Here is a 15,350-nt window from a genome sequence, read left to right as displayed (position 1 = left end):
CAGGGAGCTGGCAGGGTTTACCTAGTGGAATGGGAAAGCTCAGGTGCACGGATGTAGCTTTGTCCTCTGGGGAATGAAAATCTATTTTTCATTTTTAATTTAGTGCTATAGCGTAGAAGCACGGCATGCATGCTTGCTGGGGGCAGTGGCGGCTGGCTGGAGGCCGGCAGTTTGTCATCCTAGTACTGGGTCTGAAAAAAAAAAACAAATCCTCAGCTGAAAATAAAATCAAGACAAAATAATAGTAGCCAACATTTCTTGAGCATTTACATGCTTGCTGCCAGACGCTTCCCTTGAGTTATTACTTCATTTTTCCTCCCATCAACCCTATGAAGGTTCTATAATTATCCATGAGGTAAGTAAGGATAAGAGGGTAACATAACGTCCCCAAGTTCCCAAGGCTGTGGCGGAATTCCTATCGGAGAACTTCCAAGTGTGTGTGCTCTACAAATCTGCTCCACTGCCTGCCTGTCAGGCTGCCAGAATTTCCTGGTAGCCCCTGAAATCTCCCCATTGACAGAATGGAACCACGGACTGTCAGCTCCATAGGAGTGAGCCCGTGTCTTGATTGGTTCCCTCTGATCCCAGCTCCTAGCTAAGAGCCTGCCCTATAATCAGTCATCAGTATTGGTTGAAAGAATGAATGAATGGGTAAGTAAGTGAATGGGTGATGAGTGAATGAAAGAAATGAACCTTATTAAATCTTCTATGGAGTCAGTTTGGGAGAAAAAAAAAAAAGATAGGCTGGCAAAAGTGTCCAGGGATTTGGGAAATAGAGTTTTTGGAGAAGGACCTCTATTTACAAAACACACTACCTTTGAGCAAAGTACACAGTTGGTTGCCTGCATAGTTAATGAAGCAAATACCTGTGAAGTGGTTACCAAATGAGAAGAAAGACCTTTCTTCTCCAGGTTCAACTTCATTGTGGGGAAACACTAAATACATAGCAACATTTTAATTGTAAGTGGGAAGGAGGGCAAATTACGCAGAATTTGGTAGTGTGAACGCTTAAATTATATGACAAAAGAAGTGTTATGTCAGGGACTATATTAGTAATGAACAAGCTGAATAAAAAAAAATCATACGATAGAGGCTCAGTAATGTTTTGTTTAATAAACATTTGTTGAACTGGATTGAATACGCCTTAGTGAAATAGGCTTGTATTTTAGTTTTAGTTCCATGTTTTGGGGTTTTCTTATCGCCTGAGAAATACTGCAGACGATATCTATGAGTGCTGGTAAAACCAAGGCAGATCTGAATTATTTCATTATCTTGTAGATCCTGCCCTTAAATTATCCTCTCCTATTTTGAAGACCCTGCTTCTGAAATTCGAGTTTCCAGCATTGCTATGGTGGTAACGTGCTGTTTCTGAGGCAGGTCACTCCCGTTTTTGCAGAGGTCAGACACCTGCGCGTAGGAGCATGAATTTTGACAGCAAGTGTCTCATTAAAATCCTGCACATCTGCAGAAGAAGCACGTACTCCTTCCGGGGAGGAGCTGAGGGCAGAACCTGACTGGGCATCTGCAGGGTTTTCACATCTGTGCCCGTGGAACCCAGCTTAATCCCGGAGGTGACCTTGGCTTAGAAACCCCACTCCCCTACGTCCCTCAGCTCCCGGGACACCGTAGAAGCGTGGATCTGTGGGATGGGGTGGGAGACAAGCTGATGATGATGGCTTCTGAAAGGAGGGAGCCTGCCTGGCTCCATGGAACCAGTGAGAAAGCCATAATGGGTCTCACTTGGGGAGAGCGTGTCAGGAGATAGTAGCCCTGCATACAACTCCCTTCCTCTGCCCGTCCCTCTTACGCTGAATTGAGGGGTATTCATTATAGCTCTTTATCAAGAGCTCTACGTACTATTATCAAGGGCAATTACGTACAGCACATCAGGACAAACCAAAAGGGGCAACAGGAGGGAGGAACTGGCACAGCACCCGAAGGAGAAGAATTCGTTTAAAAAGCATAGCTTCTACCTGACAGCTAATTGTAGAAATAGAACTCTGTTACACCAGCCATGCGCAGAGTGTGTTTAAAGACTGCACAGTCACTAACGTGTTCTCTTGATCCAAGAGGAACATACATTCCACTGTGATGAAACCACATACGATTTGTTTTATTTAAGTTCTAAGGGGACTAGTGCAAAGCAGATTTATAAAATCACAACTTGGAGAATTTTATTGGAGCAGTGTGAATCTTAAACATAAACGTCAGGTCTTCAAATATCATTATGTTCTAGCGTTTTATGATATGTTTGAAAAATTAGACTAAGAGCTTCCTGTACCAACGTGATCAGGGAACAAATATTTAGAGAAGTAAATGAACTAACATTTGTTTCTTGTATTGTAGGTATCAAGCCTTATGTTAGGCCCTTTGCGTATTTTATCTCACTTAGTTCTCAAAACTATCTCCTAATTTAGAATTGTTTGCCTATTTTTCACATCAGGGAAGGAGATAGTTTCCTCTCCAAGGTCCTGTTTACTAAATTAATCCTAAAACTTATGTCCTTTCTCTATATTTTACTGTCAAATATATCAGTGATTATTCAGGAAATAAGAACAGAAATTTGGGAAACATTTAGCAAGAGGTCCTTTTATGAACCGAGTTTTTATTCCTTTTACCTAAACCTTTTATTATGTATTTGACTCAAGAAATAATTTTAAGTATTTACCTTTTGCACACAACTCAAAATCTCTTGCTTCTGTAATATCTCAAGGGATAGATTTTTTTCCTGATTTGCCTACTCCAACTGTGCCTACTAAGTCTTGTCTCTTCCTTCTTCAAAACTGGGTTTAACATTGACCACTTTTATAAAGCTTTCCCAGATTAATTTTATTGTTGAGTTTACATATAATAAATCTCTGATCTACAGAATAGTTATGATTGTTGGCTAAGGTTCACATCAGGATTATTCTCTGTGCTGCGCTTAGTAGTTTAATTTATTTATGTGACCAGCAGATTGTGAGCTCTGTGAGAGCAGGAATGTTCATGTTTATTTCTCTATCCTTAATGTGTCTAGTTGAGGGCCTGGTAAATAGAACTCGCCTCCCACCCCGTGTATATGTACACATACATACTCACGCATACATTTACATATATTTATATATGTAATATAGTTACATTAACTAGCATGGACATCAGGTTTTGGTCATGTTATCATCTCTGTACATTTTTGGTAGCACTTCTATAGGGAGTTCAAGTGTCTTTTCCCCATATTATATTCTTTCCTAGCTTCTTAGTTTTATTAATTTTGAGATTAATTATTCAACCTGATCAATAGCTCTATGCTAACTATTTTACTGTCTGCACTCTCAGGCTTCATACATCCAGCACTATAACTATTGCAAGACTAGGAAAGGCAGTAGTCAGTGAGGTTTAGAACATTCTTGAAAGGAAACGTGAATACTTGCTAGGGATAGGAATGTTTCCTAAAATAATCTAGTGGTTTAACCAGAAAGAAAAATGTCTTACAAGATTTCTATTTTCAATGTTAGATAACTCTGCATGGTGTGTGTCTCTCTGTGTGCACACGTGTGTACACACATGTTTATGTATATGGGCATATGTGTGTACATGTGTGCAAGTATATGCATGCATGTGTGTGTTTAACCCATGTTGAATTCCTTTTGATGTCTCCTGAGGTCTCCACCTCTAGATTAAAAATCCTGCGTCTGTTTTTTTTTTTTTGATACTTTAAGTACTCACAAGATAATGCAAGATAGCAAAGTATTTTAACAACCCTACAGACATTACTATTTAGAATAGTGAATGAACAAATGAGGAGAAATGCTGATATTCTTGAACTGTATGAGAATGCATGGGAATAAAGACTTATATGGCACCCAAGTAAAAGTGTTCCAAATCTTTCCTGTGTTTCACATGCATAATTACTGGTTTCTTTTAATAAACTAGTGATCATATCATATCCTACAGCCAAACAGGGACTTGCAAAAGATTTTCACACTCATTGGTTATTAAAGTTTCCAGAGATCTAAATACTCGTAACATCCTGAGCCTGTGATTTTCAACAACGAGGCTTTAAATTCTTCTGACATTTAACGGAATTTTTTGTGGTGTTAAAACAGTGTTTTACACAAAATGCATTATAGAACATTTGATCTTTCTCTAGGAAAAAAAGGATAGGAATAATGAACTCTTGAAAAAGGAAATCCAGTTCAATGGGACTTTAAATATGCATGTTAAAAATAGATTCTGTATACATGAGATGTTGGATGCTACTTAATCAACAGTAATTGTATTTCAAGCAAGCGTGCCCTTTCCATATTCTGCTTGGCACTCCCTTGATTTGCCAGGATGTGTCATGCACTAGAATTGTGGCAGCTTCTGAATTGCTGTACTTGAACTTCTTTTAAACCATTTAGAGTTAAAAGTCATGCCAAGTGTCATTGGAAAGATAACGTCCTACAGATTGTCAGTAAAATCTGTGATATGATTTATTACTTGGAACCATGTGTTAATTGGATGGCAGCTGCTTTTGAATGGATAATCTTTCTCTTAATGCTGACAGATAAAAATGGAGATATTAGTTGAAATGAAAGAAGCCCCTTCCTTGACCCTAAATGGAAGTCTGAGGTTCACTAATTGTTGCTTATTTATTTATTTATTTATTTAAGAACTTGGTTGTCCAGCTGTCAAAAATGGAAGAACATATCTCATACAGGATGGAAAAAGAGTCTGCTCTTCCTTCAGCCAAGTTCATTTCAGAAGTCCCTGCTTGTGTGAAGCTCATGGTTGCTACTGTCTAACCTTTTGGTTCTGCCATCTTTTCCTATTGATTGGCTTCCAGTGCTCATCCATAACTGTCCACTCTTCTGGGTCTTTCTTTTGTCCCTCTTAAAGCCTATTTTTAGTTGATAGTCTAAAATGCACTATGGTATGAGGTATATGTGTTACCATTTTTTATTTGTCAGATCCCCCAAGCATAGTCCAAGCACCCGAGGTGAGTTTAGCCCTGGTTCTCCTACTCCTGGAACTGACCTTGGGAGAATGAGCCTTATCTTACCCATCTGTATGATGGGACAATAATATATTCTCACTGGGATTTTCTTTTGGAGACTAAGTGAGGTTATACATGATTTGAAAGTTTGTAAATCACAAAGTACTAATTAACGTGGGAATAATGATTACTAATGTAATATAGACCTAATGGTATACATTCAATAAACAGCCAGAAGGATAAATATAGTACTCCATTAAATAGTGAGAAATTCTTGGTGATCCCAAAATAATACCCCATGGGGATTGTCACTAAGATCGTTGATTTTGTGCCAAGAACAATTATATTGTTTTTACTATAGGTAAAATACATGATTTTAGAGAAAATAATTTAGGGAAAATACACCTCACTTTGGGCTTTTATGGGTATATTCAGCCTCTAATATTCAAATTAAATGATTCCTGGAGTCCACCTCACCTACTGTGAGGTTGACTTTCTTCCCTTCGAGGATCTCCATTCCCTCCCTCCTTCTCTTTCCCCTCTCCAGGGTGGTTGGTTAGCCCAGTGTCAGAACTGGGTGCTTAATGCCCACAGTCGGGAAGACCAGAAGGCTCACTTGAGCCACCATGGAGTGGCTTAATCTTCTTCATTTGTAGTTTCTGCCACTGTTGACCTAGGAACGACCTGGCCAGTCTGGCTGCTGCACTGGCTGCTGTGGGGAGGCCACTGGTGATCAAGCTCACTGGCCACCCCAGGTCAGGCAGTAGCTTCTCTGTGTGGAGCTTTGATAAGGAGAGAGTAGGGTTAGCTGGGTAATGTCCAGTAGGTTCACTCTCTTCCTCTGTTGGTCTGGACTCCCAATAATTGTTGACCTTTATTACACTACCACGATCTCCACAAGACACGCCCACGATTACAGGGTGTCCACACCCAGGAGGGGTCTCAGCCTCAGCCTCACAGTGAGTGATTTGTTGTAGCCCTCCTGCCGGGTGAGCCTGGCCCCCCAGCCAAGACCTTATTAAGAGTCCAAAGTTTCCCAGTTTTACCCTTCAGGCTCCTTTTTTGTCTTTGGGGTCTCTGGTATTGCATCAACAGAGATAGTCTGACGAGACCAACCTCAAAAGAGGAGTCAGGGTCTCACAGTAGGTTCATTGGGCTTCTATGCAAATAGACCTACATCTTTCTAGCAATCCTGGAACTTATGGGTTAAATTCTTCAGAGAAACAGAATTAATAGGATATCTATCTATCTATCTGTCTACCTATTTATATAAAGGCATTTATTATAAGATATCAGCTCACATGATTATGGAGGCTGAGAAGTACCATCATCTGCTATCCTCAAGCTGGAGACCTAGGAAGGCCAATGCTATAGTTTGAAGGCCTGCGAGGCAGAGAGCCAATGGTTAGATTCTGTGTTGGTTCTGAAGGCCTGAGCTCCAGGAGCACTGAGGGCAGGAGATCCATGGACCAGCTCAGCAGTCAGACAGAGAGCGGATTCAAACACCCCTGTCTTTTTGTCCTCTTCAGGCTCTTTAACAGATTGGATGAGTCCCATCCACAGTGGGGAGGGCCATCTGCTTTGCACGGTCCACCAATTCAAATGCTTCAAATGTTTCTTCCAGAAACACTCTCACAGACACCCCCAGAGATAATGTTTAGCCAGATATCTGGGCATCCCTTGGCTTAGTCAAGCTCACACATAAAAGTAACTGTCATAATGGTGTAGGGAAACCTTTTTCCAAGTCTCCAAAAGTCTTCTTACACCATCTTCCCATATTTTCCTGATCCAAAAGTCCTAGTTATATTTGTGTATGTGTGTGTGCATGTGTGTGTGTTTAAGAATAAAGAATGTATTTCTATTTCCTTGCCAGCAGAACTAAAAGAGGCAAGAAGATTTTCTTGCTAAATAATTTTGAAATTCTACTTTTCTGGGTACGTGGATGTATAGATTTTTACTAAAAATATGTATATTTTCTACAACACTTTCTAATGTGTAAACATTTTATATAAAGCCTTTGACCAGTGAGTGAGAATCTGAATGAATATGACACATTTTGTTCTCAGTAGTTGTAAACAGCAAAACCATAAAAATTAAGTGAAATTTTAGAAATCTCAGATCCAAGAAAATAAAGTCTTAAATAGAATACAGTTAGCAAAGTGTTAATTAAACTGCTATAAAAATGAGGAGGTTAGTTGATAAATATGAGTTTGTCAACACAGTTTTTATTAATACTAATAATATTTTTAATAAAGGATGATTGGCTTTAGATGCTAGTCAAGAATAGGTTACTATTAAGAATGGACAGCTATCACAGCTTTGCAGAGAAAATCTTCACCATGACTTATGACCTCATGCTTGTCATCTTTACTGTTATTTTGGAAGAATACCAGTATACCTGGTATAGGACAGTGAGTGAGTTTAAAGGTACATCTTCCCTTATTAAGATAATGGGGAAAATTCTAGGCAAGACACAGTGTGCCAAAAGGCTAGATTTAAGTTTTCCTTAGTCTTGGGTGTAGAAGAAATTTTTAGGAATGTGGAAATCTTTGTATTTTTTATTATGTTAATGTTAATATAAATATGACTTTTATTACTTACTATCTGAAATCAATACAATTGATACACTTACAAATGTATTATGTACCCATAATGTGCTTAATAGTATGGGTGCTAAAAATGATCTGTCCTCAAGGAGCTTACAGTCTAACAGAGGAAATGAAATATGTATTGTTAAAAATCAGTACAAAACAAAGATGTTTGAATTAGGACTGTCTGGAGAAGAGGTGGGGCAGAAGGATTGATTGGAGGAGTTGACATTTGATGGGGACTTTGAAGAATAGATAGAATGGTAACAGGCAGAAATGGAATGAGGACATCGTGGGTAGACAAGATCTAAGTTAGAACTAAGCCTGCAGGTAGGAAGGTCATGTGGAGGAGGAGATATGGAAGAAGGCTAGAAAAGTAAGTAGAGATATCATGACAACCTCCAAGTATTACCCAAGAAGAGTTGGGCTCTATGTTGAGATCAGTGTGGTGCTTTCAAGGATTTTTACAGTATGAGCCAAATTAGAAAATGCACTTGGATTAAGAGAAGGTGTAGATGAGGAGAGACGGTTTTGAAGGGTATGACCACACACTCTAGTCCAGGAGTAGGTAAACTTTTTGTGGTAAAGGATCAACCCAAAGTGTTTAAGCTTTGCTGCTCTGAGACAGTTGCAACTGTCCAATTTCTGGTGTTGAAGTGCAAAAGTAACCACAGATAGTATGGAACAAGTGGGTGGGTCTGTGTTCCAATAAAATGCTACTGTTCCCTGTTCTAGATTATTATGACCTGGTACAGGTTTTAATCTGATAAGTGACCTTCAGTTAAGAAGGCAGCATTGCATTTTTGAAAGAAACTGTGTTTGGGACCATGCACACTGGGATTTTAATTCTAGCACTTATTCTAGCTACCCTCTCACAAGAAAATAAATATGATAATGTATGTCAAAGCACCAATCACTTAGCAGGTATTCAGAGAACGTAAGAGTCTTTCCCTAAATTCAGTGTCATAAAGTTCACTCTTTAAAAAAAGTTAAGGTGAAAACAGTATTTATTTCTTTTTTGGGAATATATAATAAGTTCTTGCTTACGGAATCAATTCGCTGCATTCTCAATCACACTCGAGTACCTTCACATTCACGTTACTTCACTGGTTTTATTTCCCTCTGTGGTCCGTTTGAAGCATTTAATCCATCAGGCTGGCTGTGTTCCTTGTCTGAATACTACCACTGTTCATGAAAACAGCAGTGACAACAATAATAGTTACTATTTATTATAATTACCAGCTACTTTGTTAAATCTTACATAAATTATCTTATGTAACCACCCACAATGTAAGTAAGCACTGTTGCTTTTATTTAGGAGATGAGAAAAATGAGAATAAGGGAGCTTGTTTCCAAAGTTAGACATCTAGTAAGTTAAATAACTAGTTTTCAAACTATTTTCTGCTTTTCTATGGTTCTTGAATTGTTCTTCTCTTGAATTCTTATCTCCTCTCCACCCATCAAAACATGATCAAATTTGGTTTAGATCTATTCTCTTTTATAAAACCTTTCTAGAGGTCCTCAGCTCCCTTTGATCTTTCCCGTCTCTAACATCTTGTATCATTTAGAATCATCGCTATATGCTATGTTAGTTTCTGGATGTCTGTGTCTTGCATGAAAAGGAGAACTTTAGCTACCTCAAGGTATATGACCAACCCAACTGTTACTTTCTTCGTACCTGCTATGTGACGGAACTTATAGGTTCTTGCTCATTCAACAAATGTTTACTGAGCTCCCACTAGATGCCACATGATATGGGGTTTCTAAAATTATATGAAGAAGGAGGACCCAGGAGAGAAGATCAGTTTCAAATGTGAGCATAGATTTCTTGAGCAACTGAAAAAATACAAATTCAAACTAGGGAAGGGTGAGCTCAATAATTCAGGGGAGCCAGGAAAAATAACTCTGGACTAAGAAATAAGCCAGTTCCTTCAGAGATCCACTCTAAAGGCATGAAGGAATGAATAAGAATTGTCCTTAAAGGATGGTGTTCCAAACTTTATGTACGTATAGTTTTTGACATTGTAGCATGCTTATTCCTGTCTGCAGTAAAACAGTGGCAAAGACAAGAAAGAACATTCATCGTGGTGTGAAGCTGAGCTGTGATGACTTACTACAAGTCATGAAAATTGTCAGCAGATATTAAGGACAGGGTTGGGGGGAAAGTAGAGCTGGATTTCCAAAACCACAGTGGCCAGGGAAGGAATCTCCAGTCCCCACCTGCCCGTGATGAGCACTTTGTAATTATCGAGACTGCTTTGTGGGTAGTGTACAAGATGCAAGTTCTTGTCACATGATCAAAGGAGCTACCATTTTAGAGGTTACCAGGTATCCAAAAATACAGGATGCATTTGATGCAATCTTTCTGCATAATGTAATCAAGGAAACTGAGGAGTGCCTTGCACTATTAGACAACAATCGAGGGTAGTTAAAGACAGTCAAGTTGTCTCACTGCATGTAACTATTCAGACTTGGGAAAGCCTTGGTAAATCATGTATGGATTTAATGAGTCACAGATTTTATTACCTGTCCAACAAGTAATTAAATAATGCTTGCTTTTGCTTTCATGTCAAATGCAAAACAAAATAAGTGGCTTTGAAAATCATTACTTGGAGAGACAAAAGGAAGAGTCATGATGTCAGCTTTTAAATTGGTCCAAAGAGATGCGGAAGGCAAGCATAGCCCTTTCTGGGAGCTGCAGGGGAGTGATGAAATGAGACGGCAGGACAAAGGCCATTCCACGTAGGACAGCATTCAGATTATAGGGTAAGCACTGTTGTGCCAGGAAGTAACTGCCGTTCCTTATCAGGCGGCTGGGCTCTGGACTTTAACACTCTGGTCTTTTAATGGGTTCCCAGGAGAACATCTTCTTGGTTAACCAAAAGTTAGAAGGAGCACGAATTCTCCGGAGGTCTTAGTTAATCTCCTTAAATGATGCAAAGAAATCCATAGGCATCACCAGGGAAACTAAGATATTCACAAGTTTCTATCAGACTGCTGGATTTCAGAGGAAACTAACTGACATTTCTGAATAATGTTGGGGAAAGGAACAATCAGTAAGAATGTGGTGAATTTGTCAAAGAGTCCTAAAATATCAAGGCCTTCAGAAAGCTGAGGTTTCATTTTCTGTATTGATTAAAACTCTTCCCAAAGCTTTATAAAAAGGAAAGGAAGTTCTGGGGGAAAATTTCCAGTTTCCATTGAGAAATGTTTCAGGAGACATAATTAACAGGAAAATGATGATGATAGTAGTTATAATAATAGCTAGTAGAGTTGTGTATATTCTTGCTTTCCTCAAAATTTAATTATTGAAACCACAAAACAGGAAGCTGAATTCCTCTACAGCAGGAACATATCAAATATATATGTCAAATAGAATTGATGCAAATTATAAGAAAAGGGAAGGGAAACACATATAATCTAAGCACTTACTGTGTGCTAGGCCCCAGACAGAAGCTTTACCTGTGTTAATATATACACCTATTTACTAATTTTAATCAAAATGCCGTACGTTATTAGTTAAGGTGAACTTTCAACATTGAAATGTGCCTTTACCTATGTGACCACGAGTGAGACAGTTGAATACAATGTATGTTGTTCTCCCAAGAATGAGGTCAAATTCGCCATGTGTCTTCCGAACACTGCACAGCCTTCTGGTCTACCTCCTTTGAGGCCCCTGTTACGTGGGACATGACTCCAGGCTAAGTAGAAGCAAGCAAAATTTGCAGGAAGGGAACCATTGTCATTACCGTTCAGAATTATCACACTCTAAAGACGAGCTGGCTTCTGCTGAGTGCTGATAGTTTCTGCCCAGAAAGAAAAGTCGAGGGCTTTTCTTAAACCACAGACGGATAGAAAGATTTTACAGAAGTCTACTTTTAGCAAATTACCTCTTTGATCAGCAAATGATCTTGACATCTTTCATGTCGCTTTCATACAATCTCTCTGTGCAGAGAAAGCTGTTTGAGGTGTTTAAGATGAAAATCAGGGGAAATCCTGTGCTGAATCTAGTAATGATAATCCAAAGACTGCAAACCCTAGATAACACGGAAATAGCAGGAAGGTGGAGGCTGTACAAGACTCCACGGGGTTTATCTTTTGTGTCCCAGAAAAGACTGGGAGACCTGTAAAGAGGGGGGAACTAGATTTTGCGGCGTGGTTAGTGGGAAGGCGTGGGAGCTGAGTGTGAGCCCCTCAGACACGAGGGGATGAGCCTCCTTTCAACCTATTAACACAGAGCCGGGCTTACTTGACCCTGTGAAGAAAAACTTATTTTTTAAATGAAACAAATTAGCCTGTTTTCCTAGAGGAACAGATCCTGAACGAGGGATAGGCTGAGTGGTTCTGGGTAGAGCCAAAGTGTAACAGGGTCCAACCTCCTTCTGCCCCCACGAGCTAGGTCTTCAGGGCTGCTGACGGCTCAGATGCTCTTCAGGGCCCTGGTGAGGAGAGGGAGGTCCTATCAGGAGGGTGTAGGCCTGAGAGGGGGTGGACAGAGGTGGATCTGAAGGTGTGAGTTGAGCTCTTCAAACTTCAGGTTGAGGAGGGAGCAGAGAAGCGCTGGAAGGGTGACCTGGAGGGTTCTGCTGGCAGCCATGTGGGGACAGAGATTTCTAGGGAGTGGGAAGCTCTGCACAAACAGTGTCCAGGCCATGTTCATCCCCCAAAAGGGATGTTTGAGATGCTGGGATGTAGCTCTGGTGGTCCTATTAGCTGATCAGTACAGGTCTGCCTCCAGGTGCTTCTGTCCGATGTGGGCACAGCCTCAGACAGTGCTCCTCGCTCATTAATGTGAAGTTTACGTCTCATTTGTGGAGAGCAGTTCGTTGGTGCCCTGTCCCCTATCACCTTTCTCTGAGTGCAGGACCAGGTACAATCATGTCCCTTTCCCTTATGGCTGGCCTCATGCCTGCAAGGTGTTATTTGTATTTGAGTACTTTGAGGGTTAGTCGGTAGACACAGGGTGAGGGGCTGATTAGAACTGAGTGGGGGACACAATGCAGCTCATACTCTTTTGAGCCTATTAGGAGGGAGTGAGGCCACGCTCAGCTATCTCAGCAGGACGCTTTCTCTCTTCTTGGGGAAGATCTGAGTCCACTTGTCCATGCCAAGTACAGAATTCGAGCTTGAGACTGGTGATGGCACCAGCTTGCAGAAGTCCAGTGCAGGAAGAGGAGCCATGGCTGAGGCTCATGAGAAATCTCTGGATACCTTTCCAGCTGTGGACTGGAGTCACCTTCAGATCCACACGACTGGATCCAACTTATTAGCTCCTCTTCAGCTGCACGTAGTGATGGTGTCTTTGCTGGCTGCTCAGCCCTACCCATCAGGCATCCCTGAGGGTGGGAGTTCTCTAAGTGTGTCCCAGAAACCACGCACCTCAGACTCACCCCAGGCACTTATAAAGCGGAAGAGTCCTGTTCCCATTCCAGAGTCACTGAATCAGAATTTCTGCAGCTGGAGCTCCAGAATCTGAGCTTATAAGAAAGACCAGTGATGACTGATTTTGGAATTCCTTAGAGAGCCATTGCCTTACAAGTCTTGCTCTATCAGCAGGTGAGGGTAGAAACTAGTTGCATTTCTAGTGACCATTCATTTGCCCTTGTGTACCCATTTGTCACTCAGATGCAAACTTCCCCTTGGTCCATTTTGCATTCTTGGTTCCTTTCATGTCAGCGCCCCTTGACCAGGGCTTGGGCATTCTGCCTTGATCTTGCCTTCCCTGCCCTTGGAAACCTGGGCCTTACTACCTGTATCTCTTTGTTGATTTGGGTCCAATTCTAAGTGGACTGATCACCCAAAATCTCAGTGCTAACAGTTTCCTAACTATGAAGACCACCTGCTGCCTGGGACCTCTGGTTTGCATTTCCTGTCAATAAGTTTTGATAGGAATAACTGCTCAGAGCAAGATTGAATTCCCTACTTCCCTTTAGAGAAATGGTTCTCAAACTTGACTGTGCATTTGAAACACCTGAGAGCTACCAAATATTCTCAAAATCAGAATGCTGCCTTGATGAAGCTTACATTCTAGTTGAAGAGACAGATAACAACTTACCAAACATAATATAATAAGACCTTAGGCAGTGGTAAGTTGTAGGTAGAAACATAAAACAAAAGTGGTAAGTTGTAGGTAGAAACATAAAACAGGGTGGGAGATGCAGACTTACTGGGAGGTGCTCAGAAAATGGCTCTGAGGAGGTGGTATTGAGCAGAGACATGACTGAAGTGAAAGAACAGGTCCTGCAAGTATGTGAAGAAGAAGCCTTCCAAAGAGGCAACAGCGAGTGTGCACATCCTGGGGAGGAAGGTGCTGGCCTGTTCCATTAACATAAGGATGGGACTCAGTGGATCAGAAGAAAGGAGGAGGAAGTCACGTCAAAGAGGTCACCAGGGGCCAATTCATGGTTGGTCTTACAGGTCATGGGAAGGATTTGGATGTGAGGTTACTCCAACCGTGATAGGAAGCCATTAGAAGATTTACGGCAAAGATATAATCTGATTCAATTTATTTTAAAGGATCTCTCTGGCCACCCTGTGAGGAAAAGTCTATACAGAGCAGCAGTAAAAGTGACCAGTTGGAAGGCTGGGTCGTACAACTGTGGGAAAACTGAACAAACTTTGATGCTAGAAAGTAGATGTCACGGCTGGACATGGCTAGAATTGCACAATGTGAAATTCTGCTACTAGCAAAGACGTTCCTTCCTGAACTGATTCCCGTTCCAGTGATACCCTGGGTGCCTAGTTTCCAGTGTGCTGAATTACAGAGCGTAGAAGCAAGCATGGAGGAGATTGGGTGAGGTAGCAGCAGGCAGGCAATGGGAACATGTCTCTTCTGAGGTGTCAGATAGAGTTAACTCCACGTGGTGTCAAGAGGGAGACACCCCGGTAACCTGCGATAAAATGGTGGACAAAAATGGCTGGGATCTCTTTTGAGATTGTGTAGGTAAAAGCCGAGACATGGTAACCATTAAACTTGACTGCAGTGTTCTTCATCCACAAGTTGGGAACAGTATTAGTCACAAACTTCATGGATGATTGGGAAGATTAAATAAGAGAATGTGCTTACCACCCAACAGTGTTCAATAAATGATATGGGTGTAGCTGGTAACAGGCAAGTGACAGCTGTAACTGGGATTATTTTCTCCTGTCTTAGAATAAGAAACAATTTTAGTTGGTAAAAATTCATCAAGGTAGATAATCTGACATTTATGGTATTAGTTATGTGAGGATTATCTCACTCCAGTTATGAACAGAGATTCAAAACCTTAAAAGCAAGCCTATATGTTTTTCATAGCTTATTTGTTATTCAAAGGAAGATTGCAATAATGCAGTTTTTATTGCTGGTGGCCTCCAATGGGGATTCGAGACTAGCTTTCTGTTTGGGTTCTGAAAGTTGGGAGCTCCTTTGCTGCCATATTCTTATTATCTTTTCTGTTCTGTTCAACCTCCCTAATTCAATTTCTGATTTGGTATTTCTCAAAGTATGTCCCATGGGCCACCTCCATTAGGATTATCTTCCAGGGCTTTTTAAGAATGCAGACCTACCTGAGAAGTGGGAATAAGAAATGAGAATTCTTGAAAAGCTTTATTGGTAATTCTAAAGTTTGAGAAACTCTGGAAGGTTCAACCAGCCTTTGTTTTCTTCAAGTATTTTATATGTTTCTCAAGTCATCTCATGTTCTTGTATCAAAGATTTCACTTTCTTTCAGGTACTATAGAAAATAGCATGTAGGATATAAAAGGCCTGAAGAAGGGCTTGGAACCCATATTCCCAATCCTACTTGTTAATTAACCCCTTTACATAATAT

Source organism: Neophocaena asiaeorientalis, unplaced genomic scaffold (genome assembly GCF_003031525.2).
Source record: "Neophocaena asiaeorientalis asiaeorientalis breed wild unplaced genomic scaffold, Neophocaena_asiaeorientalis_V1.1 scaffold704, whole genome shotgun sequence".
Lineage (NCBI taxonomy): Eukaryota > Metazoa > Chordata > Mammalia > Artiodactyla > Phocoenidae > Neophocaena > Neophocaena asiaeorientalis.
Note: the sequence above shows the minus strand (reverse complement) of the source record.